The sequence below is a fragment of the Melanotaenia boesemani genome, chromosome 10 (assembly GCF_017639745.1).
Source record: "Melanotaenia boesemani isolate fMelBoe1 chromosome 10, fMelBoe1.pri, whole genome shotgun sequence".
Taxonomy (NCBI): domain Eukaryota; kingdom Metazoa; phylum Chordata; class Actinopteri; order Atheriniformes; family Melanotaeniidae; genus Melanotaenia; species Melanotaenia boesemani.
Window position 1 is genome coordinate 14,551,192 of NC_055691.1, and position 14,802 is coordinate 14,565,993.

Genomic DNA, 14,802 nt, shown 5'->3' on the forward strand with positions numbered 1-14,802 from the left:
AGGCCCAATAGCAAAAGGCAAAAGAAATGACTTAACTGCTGAACAGAATAAAATATCTTGAATGTGTACCTACAGTGAAATGGGACTGTATGGTTTTATATTAAAGTAATTTCATAAGGCTTGGTAGTTGAGTTCATTGCCTGGAAGATGCTGAAAATAAAGGTGAGAATCTGGTTTCTATTTAATCCAAATGCTATGCTGAGCTGAGGAATGTCTGTATGGTGGAGTCCTGGAAGGAGTTGCTGTGCTGCAAACAGTTGCCATGTTGAGAAACAATCACAGGGCCAATCAGACAAACAGCCCTCCTCTGAGTCACAGGCTACCCTTCCTCTGCCAAGCTCTTCCTCCTCCCACCAATCCATGGAGTTCCCATGCTAAAATCGTCTTGACTCATCTGTAATTATGCTTGCTTTTCAGTTCCTCTTTAATTCTCTTGGTGTTTCTCTCTTCAGCCAGATTATCCTGTCCCAGACACTTCAGACTCTGTTACCTCTCCTCTCTAGCTGCTCCCTCCACTTGTGGACAATAAGGCAGTTTTGACTTAACAAAAACAAAAACAAAACACTCCTAGGAAATTTTCCCCCTCCCATTTTATTTCCATCTTGTTCCACACACAAGAGCTTTACTCCTTTTCTGAAAGAGGAAATTTTGATTTGCTCATTATGGCCTCATCTGGCTTGCACTGCTCACCCTCCTGACTGAGTGCAGCTTTTTATTTTGTCATCCGTTACTTTATTTGTTAAAAAAAATGACAAGATAAGGACCAGCTCAGAGCAGTGGGTGACCGTGTTTCAAGAGAATCCTTTACATTTCCACTGAATAATCATCCTATATTAAGGTTGCCATTTTAGGATGAGCAAAATGTGAGGAGTGTAAAAGTCAAAAGCTTCTTGGAAAAGATGCATGGGAGTATAGGTAATGGGATTCTACTAAAATAAAAACGTTAGTCAAGGATTTGTTAAAAGAACTTTAAATGCTGACTGGCAACCTTTTTCAGGAACCAGGTTCCTGGTATGAGATAGGTTTTGTTCATCTTTCTTATTGAAACACTTGTAATAACTGACCAGTAGAACTATGGCCTGGTTATAACCAAATAGCCAGTCCTGATCAGTTTTTTTCTCCAGATTGTTTCCAGATTAATTTCAGAAAATTTGGACAGCAAAAGACAGGTGAAGACAGCGTGGGGCGCTGAGACACTGGAGCAGACCTCAGAGCCGGCGTGGGGCACTGAAGCGCTGGAGCTGGAGGTGACACTGGAGACGTAGGCCTGGGAGCTGGTGGCGACGCCGGAGACATGGACCTCAGAGCTGGTGGTGACACCAGAGACTTTGGCTTTGGAGCCGGTGGCAACACTCATGACATGGATTGTGGAGCTGGTGGGGTCACCCGAGACATGAAACTTGGAGCCGGTGGCGACAACCGTGATGTGAGGCATGGAGCTGGCAGGGACTCTGGAGACGTGAGGCGGGGAGCCGGCGGATGGAGTTCAGTCCTTGCCTTTTGAACAGCTGCCTCTAACCCTAGGTCAGCTGCTCTAGGAAAGGTGAGGTACTCGGTCCATAAATTCACCAACCTGGTAGCAGTTGCCACCTGTACAAAGGGTGGATAAGGCCCCGCCAGACTACTGAGGTAGGAGTCCCTGGCCAGGAATAAACAGTCCTCCAAATGGTCACGCTCTGAGAGTTCCTTATATGGTCAGCTCATTCTGCCCGCTGGGTCCGGTTCTGGTCAAATCCTTCTGTCAAGAATTGCGGTGGAGGTGAGGACCCAATTGCAGGCAGTCAAGGCAGGAGGCAGAATCGGTGCAAGTGACAAGGTTTAATTTTCCAAAACTCAAGACAGGGAACCACACACAACAGGGAAAACCATACAATATATAAGGATCTGACGAGGAGTAACTGAAAACCAAGGGCATATATACACTGAGGGAGTAATGAGAAACAGGTGAAGTGGATGAATAATTAGACCAGGTGTTCTAACAAGCCAGAAACAGAAATCGCAGAGCGCACAAGGGAAAAACTAACTTAACATAACAAAACCAAAAACCCAAACCATGATCTTGAAGCAGAAACTAATCATGACAAAAACTATAACCCAAAACCATAACTAAAAAACGACATACATGATCCATACACAGCCCATGATCATGACAGAATGAGAAAGAGTGCTGCTGCTGCTGTTTTCAAGAAGGTGTGCAAATTGTTTGGAGACAGAAGCTTTGCTTACAACAGAAGTCAGAAATGTTAGAGGAGCAAAAGTATTCTGATACTTTGTTTGAATTTTGGATTTTTTTTTTTTTTTTGCATTTTACATTTTTAGAATAAGTTCTGAAATAATGTCAATTAATACCAAGTTTGTTTGTTTTTTTTGTTGTTTTTCTGCAGTTGGTTAATGGCATTTAAGTGAAATAATGATGCAGTTGTTGAGTCTTTTTAATGGAAAAACTGTCTAAAGCATAAAGACAGAAATGTGCTGATAAGCTGAAGGAAGCTCCTTTAAATATGGATATGGAGAGCAGGGTGGGGTCATTTGCATCGGCAATCTTTGTGGAGCACAACTGTACCAACCAGAGGCAGATATTTGCATGTAATTTAAAGTGTTTTTGTAGATGTATAAAGATAAATTCTAGAAATTATTCACACTACAACTATTAATCAGCATTACTTAAAGTTATAAAATGAAAGTTGTAGAAAAAGAGCCTCAAAAAGGAGATTAAAATGTACACGTTGGATGCTTGGGTTTTTTTTTTTTTTTTGTTTTTTTTTTTTGTTTGTTTGTTTTTTCCTGTAAAATATTGCTTTTGAATTTATTAAAAGAAAAAAAAGGAGAAAAGGAGAAAGGGCTTAAAGAAGAGATGTAACAATTTTTGCCTTTTGTTTTTCCCACTGAAATGTTACCTTGAAAGTTGTGCAGTGTTACAAACATAATTTATGTACATCTACACCACATGCAAAGTAATACCATTAGGCTGTTTTTATGTCACAATATCACCTTCTACCCTGAGACAATGAATCTGACATGGTTTTTTGGTATTTATTAAATGATGTAGGTAATGCTTTTTCTACCTTGAATTTGCAACCACTTTCTGTTTGACTCACACACATGGTTCCCTTATTCTGTTTAGCTTGAGAGGTGCAGCATTGCCTCTCTGTGCAGCATCGCTGACGCCTGGATGCTGTCAAACTGATTAGATGTAACCATTTCGTCTAGACATGAGTAGCTCCTTAATTTGCATCAGTGTGTTTGTGCTTGTTGACAATGAGTATGCGAATGTTACTATGTCTTGTGAGTTTGCATGACAACAGTAAGAGTTTTCAAAAATCTCTTGAAGCCTGCTTCGGTTTCAGTTTTCACATTAATCCTTCCAAGATTTCAATGCCTTATGTTTTTTGTGATTGTGACATAAAACCAAAATTTCCAGATTTTTAAGGCAGCTTATGTGAAAATTTACAACAAAAGTTTTAGAGTTTTTTTCAAGGGTTTGTCTTTACTTTCTAAAACCTTGTATATTTATGTGTTTTTTTTTTTTTTTACTGGAGCTGTTTGTTTTATGCTGTTTGTTTCTTTCTGATGTTTTCATCATTGCACTGATGTTAACTGATGTCCTAGTAATGCACTTTATGGTCTTTTTTCATTCCATTCATTTACTTATACGGTTAATTAATATCTTCAAGATATCCATATTCAGCTGTGTAATAACACCTCACCACTGCACATCAAACTGGGTAAGGCTGTGTATATAAATACTGTTTCTTTCTTTTTCTTTTCCATAATTATTATTACTGTTTTTGTGTCTTTATCTTTTAATTTGTCTATTATTTCATGTCTCTTTGTGTTTTAACTGTTGTAACAGTGAAATTTCCCCACCATGGGATCAGTAAAGGATCTTTATCTTATCTTATCTTAACTGTGCAGCAGAGTAACAGGATGCAGCGAGGTATCTAGCATGTTGTGTTATAGCACGTCCTACATCACTTCCTCTCTTTAGTTCACTGGATGGTGCATTTGCTTTCCCACTATAAACTAACTGCACCAGGGTACACTTTTGATGAACAGAAATCCCAGTTTTCAAGTGGACCAGAGTTCACTTCTTTAATCCACACTCTAGTGCAGGTGTCTCCAACTCCGGTCCTCGTGAGCTACTGTTCTGGAGGTTTTATATGTCTCCTACTACAACACACCTCTGCACAAGCCTGTTAATGACCCAGTGATTTGAGTCAGGTGTGTTGCATCAGGGTAGAATCCAAAACCTGCAGGACAGTAGCTCACAAGGACCGGAGTTGGAGATCCCTGCTCTAGTGTGAATGAGCTTTTGCACTACTTCAGAAAAACAGTACTATCTGTGGAAGTGGATCAGGGTTTGTTTGACACTGTTTGGTCCACTTTAGTGAATGCATAATAAGTTTGCAGCTTTGCAAAAGCATCTGTAGCTCACAATTTAATAATAGCTTTTGCATGTTTAGCATGCTAAAAAATAAGAAAAAAATGAAAGAAATTTCTTATGACCTGATTTCTTATAAACACATTTTTGTGCTTAGGGTGCAAAAGGGGAGTATTTGACACTGAACAAAATATAATAATTCATATAAATTAATGTTGCAGCTAACTTTTAATATATACCAAGCTGCAGTAATTAAACCATCAATAATAATCAAGGTTACATAAAGCATGTTGAAAATGGAGTTACACCATGACCAAAACTTGGCAATTTAGGGTACAAAAGTAAACAATCCATTAATACTTGGTTTACATGCTACAGACTGATGCTGGTTTGAAGAATAAAAAAGTAAAGAAATAAAGAAATAAAACAGAGAAAGAAAAAATAATCAAACTTTCTCTTTTTTTTACTAACACATGCTTGTGCTTAGTGTACAAAAGGGGAGTATTTGACATTGAGCACAATATAGTAATGCATTTAAATTAATGTTGCTGCAAACTTTTAGTATATACCAGACTGCAATAATCAAACCACTAACAATCCAGTTTTTAAAGAATACTGAAAATTACTTCGTTTTTGTGTTTCTAGTGCTATAAAATGTAGTTGCATCATGACCAAAGCTTGACAATTTAAGAGTTAAAAAAAGTTAAAAATTGAATCTGGTTTAAAGAATCAAAAAAAAAGAAAGAACTTTCTCATGACTTGATGTTTTTATTAACACATTTTTGTGCTTAGGGTACAAAGGGGACGTTTTTTAAAGGAGTGATTAAGGGTAAGGTCTGATCGGACCTCCTCCAAATTGTTCGCAATTCCCACAAAACAAAATGATGTGTTTCTGGATTTCACCTATGCCACATTATTTTCATATATTTTATTCATTTATAGAGTCGAATTTCATCATAGTTTTTCTTACCATGCTTTGGTTTTTATTAAATGATTGTCTTGCTTTCATACTAAATAAAAATGTTTTTTGAGTAAAACTATAGCAAAATCTATCAGTTAACCAAAATAACACTGATCATTTCAGCTAAACACCACAATGGGTGCCAATATAGGGAATTGAAATTAATGAGAAACCTGCTGCCTTGCAAGACAAAGTGCTTTGCAGACAACAAAAACAAAATCTTCAGATAGCTTGAGCTACACTCTTTTAAACATTAGTTGATTAATGAAGACCTCTGAATTACCCTGCAGTAAGAAATATGTATAATTATAAGAATGTCAGCAGCCTGATCAAAAAACTATCAAGCAGAAAAAAAAAAGAAGAAGAAGAAATACAGAATTTTTTCCTGAAATTTATAGTTCAACGTAAAAGTTATGTGAACACTGTGAAATATTAGAATAAATACTTTTTATAAACCTACATTACCTCAGCAACTATTTTTCCCCACTCGGTGTTTGATTTAAACTGTTGTAAAGTAATTTTTCAAGGGTAAATCTACATTTCAGCCTGCAGATCTAAAACAGCAGCAAACTGAATCATTCAGCTCCTTTTATAGAAAACAAATTCTTTCTGCCTTGGTCATACAAAATGAACTCCAGTAGACATGGAACATATGGGCTCTGACATTCTACACTAAATTGTGTGTGATAGAGGCTATTCTTAGAGTAAATGTCTACCCTTCACATCTCAAACCATGCTTCACTTCTGACCCAAAGGAAAAAACAAACAAAAAAACCCAAAACAAATCAAACAAAAAAATCAAACTAATTTCCAGTACAACACAACTCCTAAATTCTTGTGGGATGAAAGAGATGAAACAAGAAAAAAAGTCGGAACAATTCCTCTTACTGAGACTTTTTCTCAACAAAAAGTACTACAACTTGAAGTATTTTTACAGATGAACCTCTCATGTGGCAAGGAGATTTAAAAGGTTTTGCTATCTATCTATCTATCTATCTATCTATCTATCTATCTATCTATCTATCTATCTATCTATCTATCTATCTATCTATCTATCTATCTATCTATCTATCTATCTATCTATCTATCTATCTTTATTTATTTATATACATTCGCACCATGCAATTTGGTTAGCTCTGTTGGAGGAGCATAGAGCTCCTAATCTATGGGTTTTTAAGTTAATTTAGGTTTTTAGTCAATATTTCTATAATTATAACTTATTAATAGTCAACTTTAAACATACTTTTCACTGTATCTTGTGCTTTTTGTATACAAACATGTTTTATTGTGTGCTATTCAGGGCATTGTAAATTAAAACCTCATGATTTTTCATTTCATGCATCCACAAACTCACAAGTTCCAGGAATCTTCATTTGTGATTAATAACAGGAGATTCCCACCATGTTCAATGTGTTGGCCTTTTGCTAAAGGGTTAGGGATATTTGTATTAGCAGTATTAAGGAATTTTGTGGATAACTCCTTGATTCAATTTATTATTTCTATTTAAATTAGCTCCTGCTTACAACAGAATGGCTGCAGTATACTTCCATAGCCTGCATCTTACATGTTGATGGCATAAAGCCAGTCTGTTGCTTAGATACAGCATTACAACTCCACACACCAAATTTCCTGTGCCATGGTGACTGGCCTTGTCTGGGTGGCTGGGGGTCCAGCACTGTAGCCCTGTGGCTGTGGTGTGGACCCCAGCCTGCCCTGACCTGGGTGGTTCCTCACAATGGCACCCTCTGTGGTCATGGGTGGTCTGGCTTTTGGTGTGGTTGGATCCCCAAGATACTGTTTTCTCAAAGCAGCGGGAAGCCAGATGTTTTCATTTTATTGATATGTTTATACTTACATTCAGTTCACAAACAGTAAGAGATGGGAGTTCATGAGGTGTGTTCTAATTTCCTGGTGTTTGAAGGCTTTTAAATTTTGTTTTTAATATGCATAATTTGTTTTTATTCTGTGAAGCATTTTGTGTTGCTTTGTGCATGAAAAGTTTGACAAATAAAATTTGATTTGATTTGATTTGATACACTCATGCTTCAGTAATCTCACATCTTCTTTTTAGTTTGATCCTCATTCAATCAGAAATGCACAAACGCACCAAGCTGTGCCAGGGATGTCATCAGTGTGCCACGGAGAGACAAGCCTTCCTCATCACCCCACACAGGAAGTGGTGTAAGGCAGATAACAAGGAAACAGGAAGAGGGAGTAGTGTGCACTTGAGTGCTTGTGTATTTGTGTGCAAATTAGCCGTGAAATTTGGAACAAGCAAAGCAAGTGACCAAGCTAAGGCCAATTAATAACCATCAGGAAGTGTGAGATTGTTTTCTTTGTGCAGCTAAACATGAAATTAGCAGCGTTATCTTGGCCTCACAGGTCCCCGGTCGCCATGTCTGACAAGAAGTTAAAGCCTTTTTTAATTCATCCCTGTAGGAAAACTCAGGTCAGAGGTCAGTCTCTGGAAAAGCAGCTGTGGAGCTGATGGCGGTAATGATGACAAACACATCAGTGGAGGATGCTAGAGAAAAATATTCAGACAATTTAAAGACAGGAGGAAGAGAAACTTAGATTATTAAGAATCTAAGTTTTAGATGACTTATGTGAATGATTTGTTCACCAGCACAAAGAAGAAGAAGAAGCAGGTCTGCAGAAGAAGCTGGAGACCAAAATGAAGATAAAATGAGTGTAAATGTTGGACAGGTAAATGCATCTTTTATTTAGTAATTAATTAATTCCTCACTTTTAAGTGAGGTTTAGGTGACTTTGAACATAACATGGTTGTTGGTCTGAGCATTTCAGAAACTGCTGATCTACTGGGATTTTTACTCGCAACCATTTCGAGACTTTACACAGAATGGTCTGAAAAAGAGAAACTATCCAATGAGCAGCAGTTGTCTGGACCAAACTGAGGTTAGAGGGGAATGGGCAGTCTTTGTTGGAGGTGATAGAAAGGCAACAAGAAGTCAAATAAGCACTGGTTCCAGTCAACATATGCAAAATAGCATCTCTGAACACACAACACATCCAACCTTGAAGCAGATGGGCTACAGCTGCGGAAGACCACACCCACTCCTGTCAGCTGAGAACAGGAAACTGAGGCTACAATTCACACAGACTCACCAAGACTGGACAATAGAAGATGGAAAAATGTTGCCTGGTCTGACGAGTCTCCATTTTAGCTCCACATTCAGACAACAGGGTCAGAATTAGGTGGAAACATCATGAAAACATGATGCATCCTGCCTTGTATCAATGGTTCAGGATGCTATTGCTGGTTTATTATGTTAGAGATATTTCCTTGGCAAACATCATGCTCCTTAGTACCAACTTACAGTTTAAACACCACAGCCTACCTGAGTATTGTTGCTGACCATGTCCATCCCTTTATGACCACATTGTATCTTCTGATGGCTACTTCCAGCAGGATAATGCACCATGACACAAAGCAAAGTCATCTCTAACTGGCTTTTTAAACATGATAATGTTCACTGTACTCCAATGGCCTCCACCATCTCCAGATCTCAAACCAAGATCTTTGGGATGTGGTGGAACGGGAGATTCTCATCATGGATGTGCAGCCATCAAATCTGCAGCAACTGTGTGATGCTGTCATGTCAATATGAAGCAAAATCTCTGAGGAGTGTTTCCAGCACCTTATTGAATCTGAGGGAGAAAGGGGTACAACCTGGTACTGACAAGGTGGTCCTAATAAAGTTTCTGATTATATAAGATCAGGTGGTCTTGGTCAGCACTGTGTGGCCGACACACACTAATGGCTCTCATTGTTTAAATTTGTGCCCCTGTCAGCCGTTGCATCATTAATTGTCAATGAAATTTGGTGGGTATTTTTTGGTCTTCCTTCCTTTCTGTTACTCATTGAATTGCTCATCACTTTTCCATTTCTATCTCTGCATCTCCCTTTCATACCATATCTCACTCACTTCTGTTTTGTCTCACTCTCTCAGTCTAACTTTAACTTTTCTCTCCTTCCTTTGCCCTTTTCTCCCTATCCCTCTTCCACTTAGCCTCTACCATCACCAAACCAAGGTGTAGCTGCAAAGAAGTGTCTATATAAAGCCTCTCACACCCCTCAGCCATCCCTTACCCACTCCTCCACCCCGCCTTCCCACAATCCCTCTTGCCTCTCAGCCCAACTGACCGACGCAGAGTTTCCTGGCCCTGGTTCAGGAAATTGCCGCTCCAAAGGAGGATGGGGAGGAGAAGGAGGAGGAGGAGGATGGAAACTTAGAGACGGCTGCTTTGCCTTGGATACAGTAGTAAAACACACATAAACACACACACATACATGAACACATTCATATCGTGCTAGAGAGGATACACACACTGTTTGCCATTGTAATCAGCCAAACTGGATGTCATTGATATCTGGGCATACTTTAGTGTGGGAACTCAAAACATCATGGAAATGAAAGAGACTGGTTCTCTTCTTTATTTATTCAGATATGAATACTATGACATCTTTGTATATTTGGTTTTCCAATGTTGCTCTTCTTTGTTATTTTGCATTTAGTATACAATATACATTTTATCTTCATTTTAGACAGATTTTGCATTTTTGCAATTTGTTGGTTTAAAGAAAAGGTAACTGGAGGTTTTGTTTCCATCACATTTATTTGACTGAAAGGGGCATAATTTTCTTGCCTCCTGTAAACCTGCAGGTTGTCTTGCCACTCCTTTCCATTTCCTTTTCCTAACTGCCTCTTCATCGCTCTTCTTCTTCCCACATTGCCTATACTTATTTTGTCCTCTGGGCTTGCGGTCCTCTGTGGTGAAGGAAGAATTGTGTCTTTCCTCTCCAGTGCTCCTCAGCTCTGGTGACTCATTTCTGCCTTTGAATAACAATGTCTCTTTCTGACCAACTAATGCACTGTGCATGTTCTTTGTGGAAACAAATGGAAATGGCTTGTCTTCACAGTGGACAGTAGTGCTTGATAGACCAACACCAGCAACAGCATCCAAAGACAGAGCTGCAGCGTTTCCTTTGTGAATGATGCTAATATTTTCTGAGATGTTTTATGGTGTAAGAAAAGGCTCATGATAACAGGCTTTAAAATACTGTTTCCATACCATATTTTCTATATCTTCAGGCTTTAATATTTTCTAACTTATCAGGACTGTCTCATTTTTTGTATCAACATCTGATTTGGAAGAATTTCATGTTAATCCAGACACTGGATCAACCTGAGGACTTCCTAAAAAACAGGCTATGCTAATATTCACAGCAATACTCCAACTATTAACCTTATAAGATATTTAATGTTGTTTAATATTATTACATTATGTTGGATATATATCAGTCTATTAATATTTCAGGATACATGTTACAGAGCATATTTTCATAAATTATATAGTTATAGTGATTTAATTATGCCCCCCTGTTTCATTGTGAAGTTTAAACTCATTTAAAGGCTTGCTTATATCATTCCTCAAAACACAGAATATTACTCTGGTTTCTTCCTCATATCAAAGGATTGTCTTTTTTATATTGCACTTTTCTAGTATCAAACCACTTTAACCACTCTAAGGAGCACCTTAAAGAGGCAGAGCCTCTCAAAAATAAAGACAGGCCAGGGTCCAACAATCTGCAAGAACATTTGAAGACTATATTTTGTTCCTCAACATAAAATTGCCATAAACTGCGTCATCTACAATAGATAATATCATAAGATTAAGAGAATTTGAAGATATCTGTGTGCAACAGACACAGTGTAAAGTTTAATTTGGATGCCTATGATCTTCAAATCATGCATGACATAATGCTGTTATGGAAATCACTGCAAGGGCTCTGCAGCAATACCAGGAATCACTGTCTGTTAACACAGCTCACTGTGTCATCCACGAATGCACATTAATGTTCTATCAGAGGCGAAAGCATTGAAATTGAGCTGTCTTCTTTGGGCCAAAACTCATTTAAAATGGACTGAGGCAAAGTGGAAAATTGAGCTGTGGTTGGACTAATTATTACCTCTGCTGAGGAGGAGGTTATGTTTTTGGTGGCATACTTCTGTCTGTTAGCAACATAACTCAAAAAGTAATGGATGGATTTTGATAAAATTTTCAGGAAATCTGTGAAATGGAAAAAAGGATTGATTATGACAAAATATTCACTGTTATTTTTTTCTTTTTAACTCACCAGGCAGGTGAAGATGGAAACACTTGCTCCAGCAAGAAACAGACAGAGTACTTCTCCAACTCCAATGTTACACTGAGGACGTCATGTCCATTGCGGGAACGCGCACAGCTAAACAAGCTGAATTTCTGAGTTTTATTACAGTTTTAAATGGAATCAATATTCTTTGTAGATTTTATTAATGTCAACACGTTATCTGAGATCTAAACTTTAAGAATATTTATAGTGACTCAACCGAATGAAAATGTCTTCATCAGGACATTTAAAAAGTTTAATGGTTTTCTGTGTTTTTGTTTTTTTTATCATGAAGTTTTGAAATGCGACATGACTTCACAGCTGAATCTAGCTTTCACATGATGTTTAAATAAGACTATTTTATCATTATCACACGTTATATTCCCCTTGTAATGCTGTACTTGTAGGCCCTCTTCCTCATCTCTGGGGACTTCAATCATGCCTTCTGTTATGCCAAAACCAAGGAGACATATTCTACAACCCCCCCTCCCTCCTCTGGGGAGAGTTGACCATAGTTTTATACATCTCCAGCTTATACACAGGCAGGCTGGTCCCCTGCACAGTGAGAATGTGGACTGTTGAGAGCAACAGAACATCGGCAGGGTGCAGAGGAGTTTGAAGCTCATTACATACCCTGCAAGATGCAAGAACTTTGCTCTTGTTCTTGAGGTCACAAGAACTAGAAAAAAGTTAGTTTGGTTCAGTCAATGTCTGACCAATCATACAGTACTTCTCAGAGTCCCACAAGAAGAAAGTTCTGCTCAGCTGATGCATCGAGAACCTGAATTGGGTCAACGTCCTGAACCTGCATTTTAATAGGTTTGATCAAGCACCCACTCCTCCACCCATGCAACTGCATTCAAACACCTCGAAACCTGAACTACCCCCCACAGACCTTTACACCTTTGGTTTATTCTGCCATCAAAGCACTACACATCTTCCTGGACTTACACCATGCTCTAGCTCACTGTTTCCCAACCTATTTTCCTTGAGGGCCCCCTTCATGCAAATACTACAAAGCCATGGACCCCCTGCGCCACCCTGTGCTGAAACCATGCTTGGTTTTATACTTTCAAAAGTGAGATTCTCAACATAAATACTGTATTCTGGCTGAGTAAGTTAAATAATTAACATATAGCCTTACTTTAGTTTTTAAAGTAGAGTCAATATGTGGACATTGACCACAACTGCTCTGAATGTTCAAAGCCTCAGGGACCCCCTGTCCTGGACCCCAGGTTGGGAACCACTGCTCTATTTCAACTGGAGAAACCCGGCAGCACCATGAGAATTATGTTATTTGATTTCTCCAGTGCCTTTAACACCATCCAACTGGTGCTTCTTAAAGCCAAACTGGAGAGGGCTGGTGTGGACCTTCATCTGGTGTTCTGCAATGGATTCTGCATAACTTGGGACTTTGTGTCTCACCTGCTGGCGATAAGCTGAACTGGACTCACAACACGGACACACAGTACAGGAAGGGTCAGAGTGGGCTCTATCTTGCGAGGAGACTGGGGTCTTTTGGAGTGAAAGGGGCATTCCCAAGGACCTTCTATGACTCTATGGTGGTATCAGCTGTCCTGTGTGGTGTGGACTGTTGATGCTGCAGCATCACTGAGAGGGAGAGGAAGAAACTGGGCAAAATCATCAGGAAGTCCAGCTTTGTTCTGGATTGTTCTCTGGACTTAGTGCAAGAAGTAGGTATTGTTATGTCTTACTGTACCTATACTGTTACAACAATGCACATTCCCCACTGAGGGACTAATAAAGGTTTTCTTATTCTTCTTATACTCTCATCGTATCTCTTCTTCCATCACTTTATCTCTTTCTTTTACTTGCTTCTTCCAATAATATTCTCTTGCATTTCTTTGATAAATTAGCCATGGTTTGTGTTAAAAATGACCAGTATGTTGATATCTACTTCCAGGTGTGAGATGGGGGGCTTAAAGTGAAACTTAGCTGTAATATGAAACAGCATCCCTGACCAAAAAGTGTGTTTTATCAGCTTTGGGATGCTGCTGGGCAACAACTGCTAATAATACCTAATTAATGTCACTATGTTATTAAAATTAGTCAGAAACACATATTTTAATGTTAGAAAATTACATGGTGCTACTGTAAAAGAAAATATGCTGTTTATGAAATTTTACTCCTCTCAAACTCAAGATAAGTTGATATAGATCATAAAATACATCTCTCTTTTGACATATGATGTTTTTGGTTGATGAAATTTCAGATGCATTCTACTTCATATACATTTTATAGAGCTTTGCAAATCTTTTAGAATTTGTGCTAGTACTTGTACTAGTAATTACTAGTACTAGTAATTACTAGTACTAGTACAAATACTAGTATTCATTAAGAACAAAAAAGCTTTTGTAATCATTCTTGTTTCCTACTACAGCTTGTGTACTAAATTGGAAACAAACTGGATGCTGCAGGATGCCTGGATTAAGTTACCTATGTTTGAAAATAAGGGCAACCATCTTTCACCGTAGCTATTCAACTCTTGTCTCTTTGATGTCAACTGGGAATCCTCATCCCCTGCCAAAGAGTCCTGGGTAGCAAGTCTGTATATTTCAGCATGCATGCACACATTCTCTCAAACATAAATACCAAGCTATAGCCAAAACACATAAAAAAGTGCCCCAACACACAAATCAAAACTTTGCCAATCCCCTTAGAGGTAAACAGAATTAGTCAATGAGCATTAAGCGAACCCAGACACATGCACACACATGCTTACCAACTCATGAACACACATGTGAGCACAATATCTGTAAAACCTCAATGCAGACAGTCAGAATGCTCTGTAGATGACGTACATCCTGCCCTGCCAAAAACACCCCCGCCAAGCTCTTTTTCTGTCAACGCTGGTGTCTCCCTTTTTACTTCTAATTGTAGCTTGTTAGTAGCAGGTTGCCATGACAACACCATGTTTCCACGGGAGATTACATAACAGCCTTCCCCCAATGGGTTGCTGTGGCTTTGGAGGGAGGCGGCATGTTGGTTTGGATACTGCACTGGACTCTGGGGCCAATGTAGACAACAAGTGAGACATCACAGAAAAAAAAGTTCCACAGGGGAAAAATAGTAAATGAAAAGCTTGCTGCTGTTATATCTGGTACGTTTCTTTTTCTTTTCTTTTCCTTTCTTTTTTTTTTTACAGCATCATTTCAAAATGAAAAATATATCTGCAGAAAAAGGGCTGTGGCAGATCAAACCAAGGAGGCAGGAGTTCAGCATAGTAAGTTAAAAACACTGAAAATCTATTCAACAAAAGTGTAACAT